This window comes from Mesoplodon densirostris, chromosome 6 (assembly GCF_025265405.1).
Source record: "Mesoplodon densirostris isolate mMesDen1 chromosome 6, mMesDen1 primary haplotype, whole genome shotgun sequence".
NCBI lineage: Eukaryota > Metazoa > Chordata > Mammalia > Artiodactyla > Ziphiidae > Mesoplodon > Mesoplodon densirostris.
In genome coordinates, this window is record NC_082666.1 from 31,345,736 (window position 1) to 31,359,012 (window position 13,277).

Consider the following 13,277-nt stretch of genomic DNA (forward strand, 5'->3'; position numbering starts at 1 on the left):
TCGTTGTGGTGCGCGGGCTTCTCATTGGGGTGGCTTCTCTTGTTGTGGAGCGCAGGCTTCAGTAGTTGTGGCTCGCGGGCTGTAGAGCACAGGCTCAGTAGTTGTGGCGCACAGGCTCAGTAGTTGTGGCGCACAGGCTCAGTAGTTGTGGCGCACAGGCTTAGTTGCTCTGCAGCATGTGGGATCTTCCTGGACCAGGGCTCGAACCCGTGTCCCTTGCATTGGCAGGCGGACTCTTAACCACTGCGCCACCAGGGAAGCCCTCTGACACATCTTATGAATTTTATTTCAGCTGTATGATGAGACTAATTCTGATTATTATTCTTCCTACAATTTTTATATATTCACTATTCATGAGTAGACAATTGATTTTAAAATATTATTATTTAAGCCTAGAGAAATTTTATAGATGTCTGTATCTCAGCCTAGATAGTTTTGGCTAAAAACTTACCTATGAGGGGGCTTCCCTGGTGGCGCAGTGGCTGAGAGTCCGCCTGCCGATGCAGGGGACACAGGTTCGCGCCCCGGTCCGGGAAGATCCCACATGCCGCGGAGCGGCTGGGCCCGTGAGCCATGGCCGCTGAGCCGGCGCATCCGGAGCCTGTGCTCCGCAATGGGAGAGGCCACAGCAGTGAGAGGCCCGTGTACCGCAAAAAAAAAAACAAAAACTTACCTATGAGATGCTTAGAAGGAAAACAATATATATTATATAAGTTAACATCTTAGAAAGAACCAAATCACTGTAGGGATCATTTATTTTTATTCCAGTAGTCTCTGCAGTGGAGGTGATTGTGTGGTTGTTGTACTTCAGATATCTGAGGCAAAATTTCTTCATATGTGCCTTCTTCTAACAGTCATCAACTTTTGAGCTGCATTTTTTTGTAACATTTTTACTGAGATATATTTTACATACCATACAGTTCATCCATTGAAAGTGTACAATTCAGTGGTCTTTAGTATATTCACAGAGATGTGCAGCTGTTACCACAATTGATATTAGAACATTTTCATTACCCAAAATAAACCTCATATCTGTTAGCAGTCACTTCACATTTTCCCTCAATCCCCTCAACTGTAGACGACCACTGATCTACTTTCTGTCTATAAATTTGCCTATTCTGACATTTCATGTAAGTGGAATCATGCAATACGTGGCCTGTGACTGGTTTCTTTCACTTGCATGATGTTTTTGATGTTCATCCATGTTGTAGTATGTATCAGTACGTTATTCCTTTTAATTGCCAAATAATATTCCATTGTATGGGTATACCACATTTTATTTCTCTTTCAGTTGATGGACTTTGGGCTGTTTTACCTTTTGGCTAATATGAATAATGAGCTATGAACATTCAGGTACACGTTTTTGTGTGGACATATATTACATTCCTCTTGGGTGTATCATGTAGGAATGGAATTATTAAATCATATAGTAATTCAACGTTTAATCTTTTGAGGAACTAACGGACTGTTTTCCAAAGTGGCTTCATCATTTTACATTCCCACCAGCAATGTATGTGAGAGTTCTCATTTCACCACATGCTTAACCAATGCTTATCTTTTTTATAGCCATCCTAGAGAGTGTGAAGAAGCAGTTCATTGTGATTTTGATTTATATTTCCCTGATGACTAGTGATGTCGAGCATTTTTTATGTGCTTCTTGGCCATTTGTATGTTTTCTTTGGAAAAATATTTATTCATATCATTTGCCCTTTTTTAATCATGACTTTTGTCTTTTTAATGTTGAGTTGTAAGATTTCTTTATGTATTCTGGATACTGGACCCTTATTAGATTTCTAGTTTGTAAATGTTTTCTCCTATTCTGTGAGTTGTCTTTTCACTTTCTTCATAGTGTCCTTGGAAGCACAAAATTTTAAAATTTTGATAAAGTCCAATTTGCATATTTTCTCTTTTGTTGTGTATGTTTCTGGTGTCATATCTAAGAACCCATTGCCAAATCTAAGGTCAAAAAGATTTACCTCTATGTTTTCTTCTAAGAGATTTATAGTTTTAGCTCTTATATTTAGCTCTGTGATCTGTTTTGAGTTAATTTTTGTGTATGGGATATCTAGTTGTTCAAGCACCATTTATTGAAAAGACTGTTCTTTCCCTCATTGAATTGTATTGGCACCCTTGTAGAAAATCAGTTTACTGTAAATGTAAGAGTTTATTTCTGGACTCTCACTTTTGTGTGTGTGTGTGTGTGTGTGTGTGTGTGTGTGTGTGTGTGTGTGGTACATGGGCCTCTCACTGTTGTGGCCTCTCCCATTGCGGAGCACAGGCTCCGGACACGCAGGCTCAGCAGCCATGGCTCACGGGCCCAGCTGCTTCGCGGCATGTGGGATCCTCCTGGACCGGGGCATGAACCCGTGTCCCCTGCATCGGCAGGTGGACTCTCAACCACTGCGCCACCAGGGAAGCCCCTGGACTCTCACTTTTATTCCATTCATCTCTATGCCTATTTTTATGCTTGTACCATGCTATCTTAATTATTTCAGCTTTGCAGTAAGTTTTGAAATTGGGAACTGTGAGTCTTCCAGGTTTGTTCTTCTTTCTCAGGATTGTTTTGACCACTCTAGGTCACTTGAATTTCCGTATGAATTTTAGAATTAACTTGACAATTTCTGCAAAGAAGGCCAGCTTATGTTTTCATAGGGATTACATTGAATCTGCAAATCAGTTTGGGGAGTACTGTCATCTTAATAATGTTAAGTCTTATAATCCATCAACATAGATTTTAAAAATTTATTTAGGTCTTCTTTAATTGTTTTCAATTATGTTTTCAGTATATAAGCCTTACACTTCTGTTGTTAACTTTATTCCTAAGTATTTTGTTCTTTTTGATGCTGTAGTAAATGAGATTGTTCTTTTTTTTTTTTTAGAGTGTTATTGCAATCCTATTTAATGTCTGGCTTAGAAGAGAGTGGATTCTTTTTATTTATTTGTTTGTTTATTTATTTATTTATTTAGGGCTGTGTTGGGTCTTCATTTCCGTGCGAGGGCTTTCTCTAGTTGTGGCAAGTGGGGGCCACTCTTCATCGCAGTGCACGGACCTCTCACTATTACGGCCCCTCCCGTTGCAGAGCACAGGCTCCAGACGCGCAGGCCCAGTAGCCGTGGCTCACAGGTTTAGTTGCTCTGCAGCATGTGGGATCCTCCCGGACCAGGGCCCAAACCCGTGTCCCCTGCGTTAGCAGGCAGACTCTCAACCACTGCGCCACCAGGGAAGCCCGAGATTGTTTTTTAACTGTTTTATTTTCAGATTGTACCTTGAAAATGTGTAGAAATGAAATTGATTTTTTATATGATTTTGTGTATTGTAACCTAGCTGAACTTATTTATTAGCTCTAATAGTGTTTTTTTTTTAAATGGATTCCTTAGGGTTTTCTACAAGATCATGTCATTTGCACATAGAAATAATTTTCCTTCTTCCTTTTCAATCTCCATGTCTTTTATCTCATTTTCTTGCCCAGTTGCCCTGTCTAGAACTTCCAGTACAGTGTTGAATAGAAACAGAGAGAATGAACATCCTTATCTTCTTTTTGATCCTAGGGAGAAAGCATTCAGTCTTTCACTAACAAGTATGATATTAGCTGAGGATGTTTTATAGATGCCCTTTATCAGATTGAGTAAGTTAGTTCTCTTCTCCTCCTCGTTTGTTGAGTGTTTTTATCATGAAGTAGTGTTGGGAGCTATATAATTTTTGAGAGTTTCTAACTTTAATCCTTAAAGAAAATGAATGTGTATTGTGGGTTTAGTTAGATTAACCGGTACTGGTATCTGTTAAATTTTTTGAATTGCAAGGATCAGTTTTTGTTGAAGGCCTAATTTGTGGAATAAAAATGATAGCTTTTCTTACAATTACTGCCAGACATAGAGTTGTTTATTATAGCACCTAAACTTAAATACCATATCACAAAGTGATAATAAAAAGATATTTTAAAGTAGAATAACATACAGTATTGAACTTTTCTCATAGTATTCCTTAAATCTTCCTTATTAGACTATTATTCCCCTAACATTTTAGAATAATATTCTAATAATATTCTAATAATTTAGAATAATATTCCCCAACATTTTACTAAATATTCACCAACTTCTAAACATATATTCATTTTTAGCTCATCCTTTTGCCCAGATTCCCTTTAGATTTATACTGATTTTTAAATAGCTTGTGATTTGTTTGAGTAGCTACTATAGTTTTTCATTTCTTAGGTATAAAATAATGAATTGACAGAATATACAGAGAAAAATTTGGCACTAATTATTTTTCTTTACCTTGCTTTTCTTGTATTATTTATATAGTTAGGAAATTTGCATTGTGTGTTTGTTTTGGATAATAATCCAGTGTTTTGACATATACAGAGATGCTAATAAATATGATTTCTCCTTTCAAAGAGAATATCTCCCACAAGTAAGACAAGGGCACAGGTATCTATAATACAAGTATAAAAATAGTAACAGAAAGTAAGTGCCACCAGTATTGCTCGACCTCTAGTATCTCGGTTGTCATCTCACCCACTAGAAGCTGCTCTGTGGTAAAACTCAGGTATTCTCACTGTTGAAATGTGCAGCCTAGCTATGGACTTGTGGCACCATCCCATGTAGACATTGAAGTCTCCTCCCTGCCCCATGCCTGCCTATCTTCCTCCTGACACCCTGCCTGAGGATTCCAGTTAGTTTAGCTGCACCTAACGTCAGTCTCTCCCATCAGAGATGATTTGAGAAAAGTTTCAGAAGCATGGAATATCTTTTGGCTCCTCAGTGTAAGAAGTTATTGTGAAATAAATAAAGCAAAGGGAGACTTGAGTGGTCAAGAATGATTAAAACCGAAAAGAGGCTGTTGGATTTTGAAATTGAGGTATTTGGAGACCTTGGTAAAAGTAGTTTCAAATGGACTGTTAGAGAATGGAAAAAAGTTTTTGATAGACTGAGATGAAAAAGAGGAAGTAAAGATGAGGAGTATAAACTACTTTAAAGGGATTTAGAGTCTAAAGAAAAACAACTTGGGAGGGGAATTTGGCAATATCTGATAAAGTTGAAGATTTATGTATCTTGGACTTCCCTGGTGGCTCAGTGGTTAAGAATCCACCTGCCAGTGCAGGGGACACGGGTTCGAGCCCTGGTCCAGGAAGATTCCACATGCCGTGGAGCAACTAAGCCCATGCTCCACAGCTACTGAGCCTGCGCTCTAGAGCCCGTGAGCCACAACTACTGCGCCCGCGTGCCACAACTACTGAAGCCCGTGCGCCTAGAGCCCGTGCTCCACAACAAGAGAAGCCACCACAGTGAAAAGCCCGTGCACCGCAACGAAAGAGTAGCCCCTGCTCTCCGTAACTAGAGAAAGCTTGTGCACAGCAACGAAGACCCAGCTCAGCCAAAAATAAATAAATAAATTTATATATAAAAAAAAGATTTATGTATCTTGTGAACTAGTAATTCCGTTTCTAGGTATAACCTATATCAGTCTCCCAAGGTGTAATACAGAACCCAGCTTCATCAGGATCTCTTAAAAAATGTTTTAGCATTTAATATTCATTTACTAAAAACTTAGGAATGAGCTCCTTTCAAATTAACCAAAAAATCAACTTTACTGAAGTATAATTTGCATATAATAAAATATAGTCATTCTAGAGTTTCAGTAAATTTGTGTACCTATGTAACCACCACCACAACCAAGATATGGAATATTTCCATTACTTGAAGAAGTTCCTTGTGCTCTAATCAGGTAAATCCCAACCACCACCCATGTCCCCAGGGTGGACCACCCATTTCCAGGTAAGTGGGATCATATAGTATATATTTTTTCTGTCTGGCTTCTTTTGCTCAGTATGTTTTTGAGATTTATCCATGTTGTTGCATATTCCTTTTTATTGCTGAGTAACATTATATACCACAATTTGTTTATGTAATTACCTGTTAATGGATTTTGGATTATTTCCAGCTTTTGATTATTTGAATATGGTTATTATGCATAAAGCTGCTATAAACATGTTTACTTTGCGTACACATATATTTTCATTTCTCTTGGATAAATAGGAGTGGAATTGTTGGGTAACATGGAAAGCTTATGTTGCATGATACAAGCTTAATATACAGAAATCTATTGCTTTTCTGTACTCTAATAATGAACTATCAGAAAGAGAAAGTAAGAAATCAATCCCATTTAAAATCTCATCAAAAAGAACAAAATACCTAAGAATAACTTAACCAAGCAGGTGAAAGACTCTTATAACAATGATGAAGAAAGTTGAAAATGATACAAAGAAGTGGGTCTGTTTCTGTTTTGTATATAAGTTCATTTGTATCATTTTTTTTTTAGATTCCACATATGAGCGATGTCATGTGATATTTGTCTTTGTCTTGTTTCACTTAATATATTAATCTCTAGGTCCATCCATGTTGCTTCAAATGGCATTATTTCATTCTTTTTTATGGCTGAATAATATTATAGTGTGTGTGTGTGTGTGTGTGTGTGTATACACACACACATACCACATCTTCTTTATTCATTCATCTGTTGATGGACATTTAGGTTGCTTCCATGTCTTGGCTACTGTAAATAGTGCTGCAGTGAACATTGGGGTGCATGTATCTTTTCAAATTATGGTTTTCTCTGGATATATGCCCTGGAGTGGGATTGCAGGATCATATATGGTAGCTCTATTTTTAGCTGTTTTTTTTTGGTAACATTTTTATTAGAGTATAATTGCTTTGCAATGGTGTGCTAGTTTCTGCTTTATAACAAAGTGAATCAGTTATACATATACATATGTCCCCATATCTCTTCCCTCTTGCATCGCCCTTCCTCCCACCCTCCGTATCCCACCCCTGTAGGTGGTCACAAAACACCGAGCTGATCACCGTGCTATGTGGCTGCTTCCCACTAGCTCTCTGTTTTACGTTTGGTAGTGTATATATGTCCATGCCTCTGTCTCACTTTGTCCCAGCTTACCCTTCCCCCACCCTGTATCCTTAAGTCCATTCTCTAGTAGGTCTGCATCTTTATTCCCGTCTTGCTCCTAGGTCCTTCTGACCATTTTCTTTCTTTCTTTTTTTTTTTGATTCCATGTATATGGGTTAGCATATGGTATTTGTTTTTCTCTTTCAAAAAGGATCTTGCTGTGATTTATGTTGTAGAGTGTTGTGCCTATGTTTTCCTCTAAGAGTTTGATGGTGTCTGGCCTTACGTTTAGGTCTTTAATCCATTTTGAGTTTATTTTTGTGTATGGTGTTAGGGAGTGTTTTAATTTCACTCTTCTACACGGAGCTGTCCAGTTTTCCCAGCACCACTTATTGAAGAGGCTGTCTTTTCTCCACAGTATATTCTTGCCTCCTTTATCAAAGATAAGGTGACCATATGTGCGTGGGTTTAGCTCTGGGCTTTCTATCCTGTTCCATTGATCTATATATCTGTTTTTGTGTCAGTACCATAGTGTCTTGATTACTGTAGCTTTGTAGTATAGTCTGAAGTCAGGGAGCCTGATTCCTCCAGCTCCGTTTTCTTTCTCAAGATCACTTTGGCTATTCGGGGTCTTTTGTGTTTCCATACAGATTGTGAAATTTTTTGTTCTAGTTCTGTGAAAAATGCCACAGGTAGGTTGACAGGGATTGCATTGAATCTGTAGATTGCTTTGGGTAGTAGAGTCATTTTTACAATGTTGATTCTTCCAATCCAAGAACATGGTATATATCTCCCTAGCTATTTGTATCATCTTTGTTGTTGTTGTTGTTATTTATTTATTTATTTATTTATTTATTTATATTAGTTTCTGCTTTATAACAAACTGAATCAGTCATACATATACATCTGTTCCCACATCCCTTCCCTCATGCATCTCCCTCCCTCCCACCCTCCCCATCCCACCCCCCCCAGGCGGTCACAAAGCACCGAGCTGATCTCCCTGTGCTCTGCGGCTGCTTCCCACTATCTATCTACCTTACGTTTGGTAGTGTATATATGTCTATGCCTCTCTTTCGCTTTGTCACAGCTTACCCTTCCCCCTCCCCATATCCTCAACTCCATTCTCAAGTAGGTCTGTGTCTTTATTCCCGTTTTACCCCTAGGTTCCTCACGACATTTTTTTAAAATTCCGTATATATGTGTTAGCATACGGTATTTGTCTTTCTCTTTCTGACTTACTTCACTCTGTATGACAGACTCTAGGTCTATCCACCTCATTACAAATAGCTCAGTTTCGTTTCTTTTTATGGCTGAGTAATATTCCATTGTATATATGTGCCACATCTTCTTTATCCATTCATCCGATGATGGACACTTAGGTTGTTTCCAGCTCCGGGCTATTGTGAATAGAGCTGCAATGAACATTGTGGTACATGTCTCTTTTTGAATTATGGTTTTCTCAGGGTATATGCCTAGTAGTGGGATTGCTGGATCATATGGTAGTTCTATTTTTAGTTTTTTAAGGAACCTCCATACTGTTCTCCATAGTGGCTGTACCAATTCACATTCCCACCAGCAGTGCAAGAGTGTTCCCTTTTCTCCACACCCTCTCCAGCATTTATTGTTTCTAGATTTCTTGATGATGGCCATTCTGACTGGTGTGAGATGATATCTCATTGTAGTTTGATTTGCATTTCTCTAATGATTAATGATGTTGAGCATTCTTTCATGTGTTTGTTGGCAGTCTGTGTATCTTCTTTGGAGAAATGCCTATTTAAGTCTTCTGCCCATTTTTGGATTGGGTTGTTTGTTTTTTTGCTATTGAGCTGCATGAGCTGTTTATAAATTTTGGAGATTAATCCTTTGTCAGTTGTTTCATTTGCAAATATTTTCTCCCATTCTGAGGGTTGTCTTTTGGTCTTGTTTATGGTTTCCTTTGCTGTGCAAAAGCTTTGAAGTTTCATTAGGTCCCATGTGTTTATCTTTGTTTTTATTTCCATTTCTCTAGGAGGTGGGTCCAAAAGGATCTTGCTGTGATTATGTCATAGAGTGTTCTACCTATGTTTTCCTCTAAGAGTTTGATAGTTTCTGGCCTTACATTTAAGTCTTTAATCCATTTTGAGCTTATTTTTGTGTATGGTGTTAGGGAATGATCTAATCTCATACTTTTACATGTCCCTGTCCAGTTTTCCCAGCACCACTTATTGAAGAGGCTGTCCTTTCTCCACTGTACATTCCTGCCTCCTTTATCAAAGATAAGTTGACCATATGTGCGTGGGTTTATCTCTGGGCTTTCTATCCTGTTCCATTGATCTATCTTTCTGTTTTTATGCCAGTACCACACTGTCTTGATTACTGTAGCTTTGTAGTATAGTCTGAAGTCAGGGTGCCTGATTCCTCCAGCTCCGTTTTTCGTTCTCAAGATTGCTTTGGCCATTCAGGGTCTTTTGTTTTTCCAAACAAATTTTGAAATGTTTTGTTCTAGTTCTGTGAAAAATGACGGTGGTAGTTTGATAGGGATTGCATTGAATCTGTAGATTGCTTTGGGTAGTAGAGTCATTTTCACCATATTGATTCTTCCAATCCAGGAGCATGGTATATCTCTCCATCTATTTGTATCATCTTTAATTTCTTTCATCAGTGTCTTATACTTTTCTGCATACAGGTCTTTTGTCTCCTTAGGTAGGTTTATTCCTAGATATTTTATTCTTTTTCTTGCAATGGTAAATGGGAGTGTTTTCTTGATTTCATTTTCAGATTTTTCATCATTAGTGTACAGGAATGCCAGAGATTTCTGTGCATTAATTTTGTATCCTGCTGCTTTACCAAATTCATTGATTAGCTCTTGTAGTTTTCTGGTAGCATCTTTAGGATTCTCTATGTATAGTATCATGTCATCTGCAAACAGTGACAGCTTTACTTCTTCTTTTCCGATTTGGATTCCTTTTATTTCCTTTTCTTCTCTGATTGCTGTGGCTAAAACTTCCAAAACTAAGTTGAATAAGAGTGGTGAGAGTGGGCAGCCTTGTCTTGTTCCTGATCTTAGTGGAAATGGTTTCAGTTTTTCACCATAGAGGACAATGTTGGCTGTGGGTTTGTCATATACGGTCTTTATTATGTTGAGGAAAGTTCCCTCTATGCCTACTTTCTGCAGGGTTTTTATCATAAATGGGTGTTGAATTTTGTCGAAAGCTTTCTCTGCATCTATTGAGATGATCATGTGGTTTTTCTCCTTCAACTTGTTAATATGGTGTATCACATTGATTGATTTGCGTATATTGAAGAATCCTTGCATTCCTGGAATAAACCCCACTTGATCATGGTGTATGATCCTTTTAATGTGCTGTTGGATTCTGTTTGCTAGTATTTTGTTGAGGATTTTTGCATCTATGTTCATCAGTGATATTGGCCTGTAGTTTTCTTTCTTTGTGACATCCTTGCCTGGTTTTGGTATCAAGGTGATGGTGGCCTCGTAGAATGAGTTTGGGAGTGTTCCTCCCTCTGCTATATTTTGGAAGAGTTTGAGAAGGATAGGTGTTAGCTCTTCTCTAAATGTTTCATAGAATTTGCCTGTGAAGCCATCTGGTCCTGGGCTTTTGTTTGTTGGAAGATTTTTAGTCACAGTTTCAATTTCAGTGCTTGTGATTGGTCTATTCATATTTTCTATTTCTTCCTGATTCAGTCTTGGCAGGTTGTGCATTTCTAAGAATTTGTCCATTTCTTCCAGATTGTCCATTTTATTGGCATAGAGTTTCTTGTAGTAATCTCTCATGATCCTTTGTATTTCTGCAGTGTCAGTTGTTTCGTCTCCTTTTTCATTTCTAATTCTATTGATTTCTCTTCTCCCTTTTTTTTCTTGATGAGTCTGGCTAATGGTTTGTCAATTTTGTCTATCTTCACAAAGAACCAGCTTTTAGTTTTATTGATCTTTGCTATTGTTTCCTTCATTTCTTTTTCATTTATTTCTGATCCGATCTTTATGATTTCTTTCCTTCTGCTAACTTTGGGTTTTTTTTGTTCTTCTTTCTATAATTGCTTTAGGTGCAGGGTCAGGTTGTTTACTCGAGATGTTTCCTGTTTCTTAAGGTGGGCTTGTATAGCTATAAACTTCCCCCTTAGAACTGCTTTTGCTACATCCCATAGGTTTTGGGTTGTTGTGTTTTCATTCTCATTTGTTTCCAGGTATTTTTTGATTTCCTCTTTGATTTCTTCAGTGATCACTTGGTTATTAAGTAGTGTGTTGTTTAGCCTCCATGTGTTTGTATTTCTTACAGATTTTTTCTCGTAATTGATATCTAATCTCTTAGCATTGTGGTCGGAAAAGATACTTGATACAATTTCAATTTTCTTAAATTTACCCAGGCTTGATTTGTGACCCAAGATATGATCTGTCCTGGAGAATCTTCCAGGAGCACTTGAGAAGAATGTGTATTCTGTTGTTTTTGGATGGAATGTCCTATAAATATCAATTAAGTCCATCTTGTTTAATGTATCATTTAAAGCTTGTGTTTCCTTATTTATTTTCATTTTGGATGATCTGTCCATTGGTGAAAGTGGGGTGTTAAAGTCCCCTACTATGAGTGTGTTACTGTCGATTTCCCCTTTTATGGCTGTTAGTATTTGCCTTATGTATTGAGGTGCTCCTATGTTGGGTGCATAAATATTTACAATTGTTATATCTTCTTCTTGGATCGATCCCTTGATCATTATGTAGTGTCCTTCTTTGTCTCTTCTAATAGTCTTTATTTTAAAGTCTATTTTGTCTGATATAAGAATTGCTACTCCAGCTTTCTTTTGATTTCCATTTGCATGGAATATCTTTTTCCATCCCCTTACTTTCAATCTGTATGTGTCTCTAGGTCTGAAGTGGGTCTCTTGTAGACAGCATGTATATGGGTCTTGTTTTTGTATCCATTCAGCCACTCTGTGTCTTTTGGTGGGAGCATTTAGTCCATTTACATTTAAGGTAATTATTGATATGTATGTTCCTCTTCCCATTTCCTTAATTGCTTTGGGTTCGTTATTGTAGGTATATTCCTTTTGTTGTGTTTCTTGCCTAGAGAAGTTCCTTTAGCATTTGTTGTAAAGCTGGTTTGGTGGTGCTGAAGTCTCTCAGCTTTTGCTTGTCTGTAAAGGTTTTAATTTCTCCATCAAATCTGAATGAGATCCTTGCTGGGTAGAGTAATCTTGGTTGCAGGTTTCTCTCCTTCATCTCTTTTTTTTTTTTTTTTTTTTGCGGTATGCGGGCCTCTCACTGTTGTGGCCTCCCCCGTTGCGGAGCACAGGCTCTGGACGCGCAGGCTCCGGACGCGCAGGCTCAGCGGCCATGGCTCACGGGCCCAGCCGCTCCGTGGCACGTGGGATCTTCCCAGACCGGGGCATGAACCCGTGTCCCCTGCATCGGCAGGCGGACTCTCAACCACTTGCGCCACCAGAGAGGCCCTCCTTCATCTCTTTAATTATGTCCTGCCACTCCCTTCTGGCTTGTAGAGTTTCTGCTGAGAGATCAGCTGTTAACCTGATGGGGATTCCCTTGTGTGTTATTTGTTGTTTTTCCCTTGCTGCTTTTAATATGATTTCTTTGTGTTTAATTTTTGACAGTTTGATTAATATGTGTCTTGGTGTATTTCTCCTTGGATTTATTCTGTATGGGACTCTCTGTGCCTCCTGGACTTGATTAACTATTTCCTTTCCCATATTGGGGAAGGTTTCAACTATAATCTCTTCAAATATTTTCTCAGTCCCTTTCTTTTTCTCTTCTTCTTCTGGAACCCCTATAATTCGAACGTTGGTGCGTTTAATGTTGTCCCAGAGGTCTCTGAGACTGTCCTCTGTTCTTTTCATTCTTTTTTCTTTATTTTGCTCTGCAGCAGTTATTTCCACTATTTTATCTTCCACCTCACTTATCCGTTCTTCTGCCTCAGTTATTCTGCTATTGATCCCATCTAGAGTATTTTTCATTTCATTTGTTGTGTTTTTAATCGATGCTTGATTCATCTTTAGTTCTTCTAGGTCCTTGTTAACTGTTTCTTGCATTTTGTCTATTCTATTTCCAAGATTTTGGATCTTGGGAATAGAATCTTGGATCATCTTTACTATCATTATTCTGAATTCTTTTTCAGGTAGACTGCCTATTACCTCTTCATTTGTTAGGTCTGGTAGGTTTTTATCTTGCTCCTTCACCTGCTGTGTGTTTTTCTGTCTTCTCATTTTGGTTATCTTACTGTGTTTGGGGTCTCCTTTTTGCTGGCTGCAGATTCGTAGTTCCCGTTGTTTTTGGTATCTGTTCCCAGTGGCTAAGGTTGTTTCAGTAGGTTGTGTAGGCTTCCTGGTGGGGGGGACTAATGCCTGTGTTCTGGTGGTTGAGGCTCGATCT

General features: G+C 38.3%; 1 protein-coding gene across 1 annotated transcript in view; it reads left to right on the forward strand.

Annotated features, from left to right (window-relative positions):
• The window catches only part of TMEM38B (transmembrane protein 38B), an 85,312-nt gene that overhangs the window by 54,948 nt on the left and 17,087 nt on the right, over positions 1-13,277 (forward strand). The window lies entirely within an intron of this gene.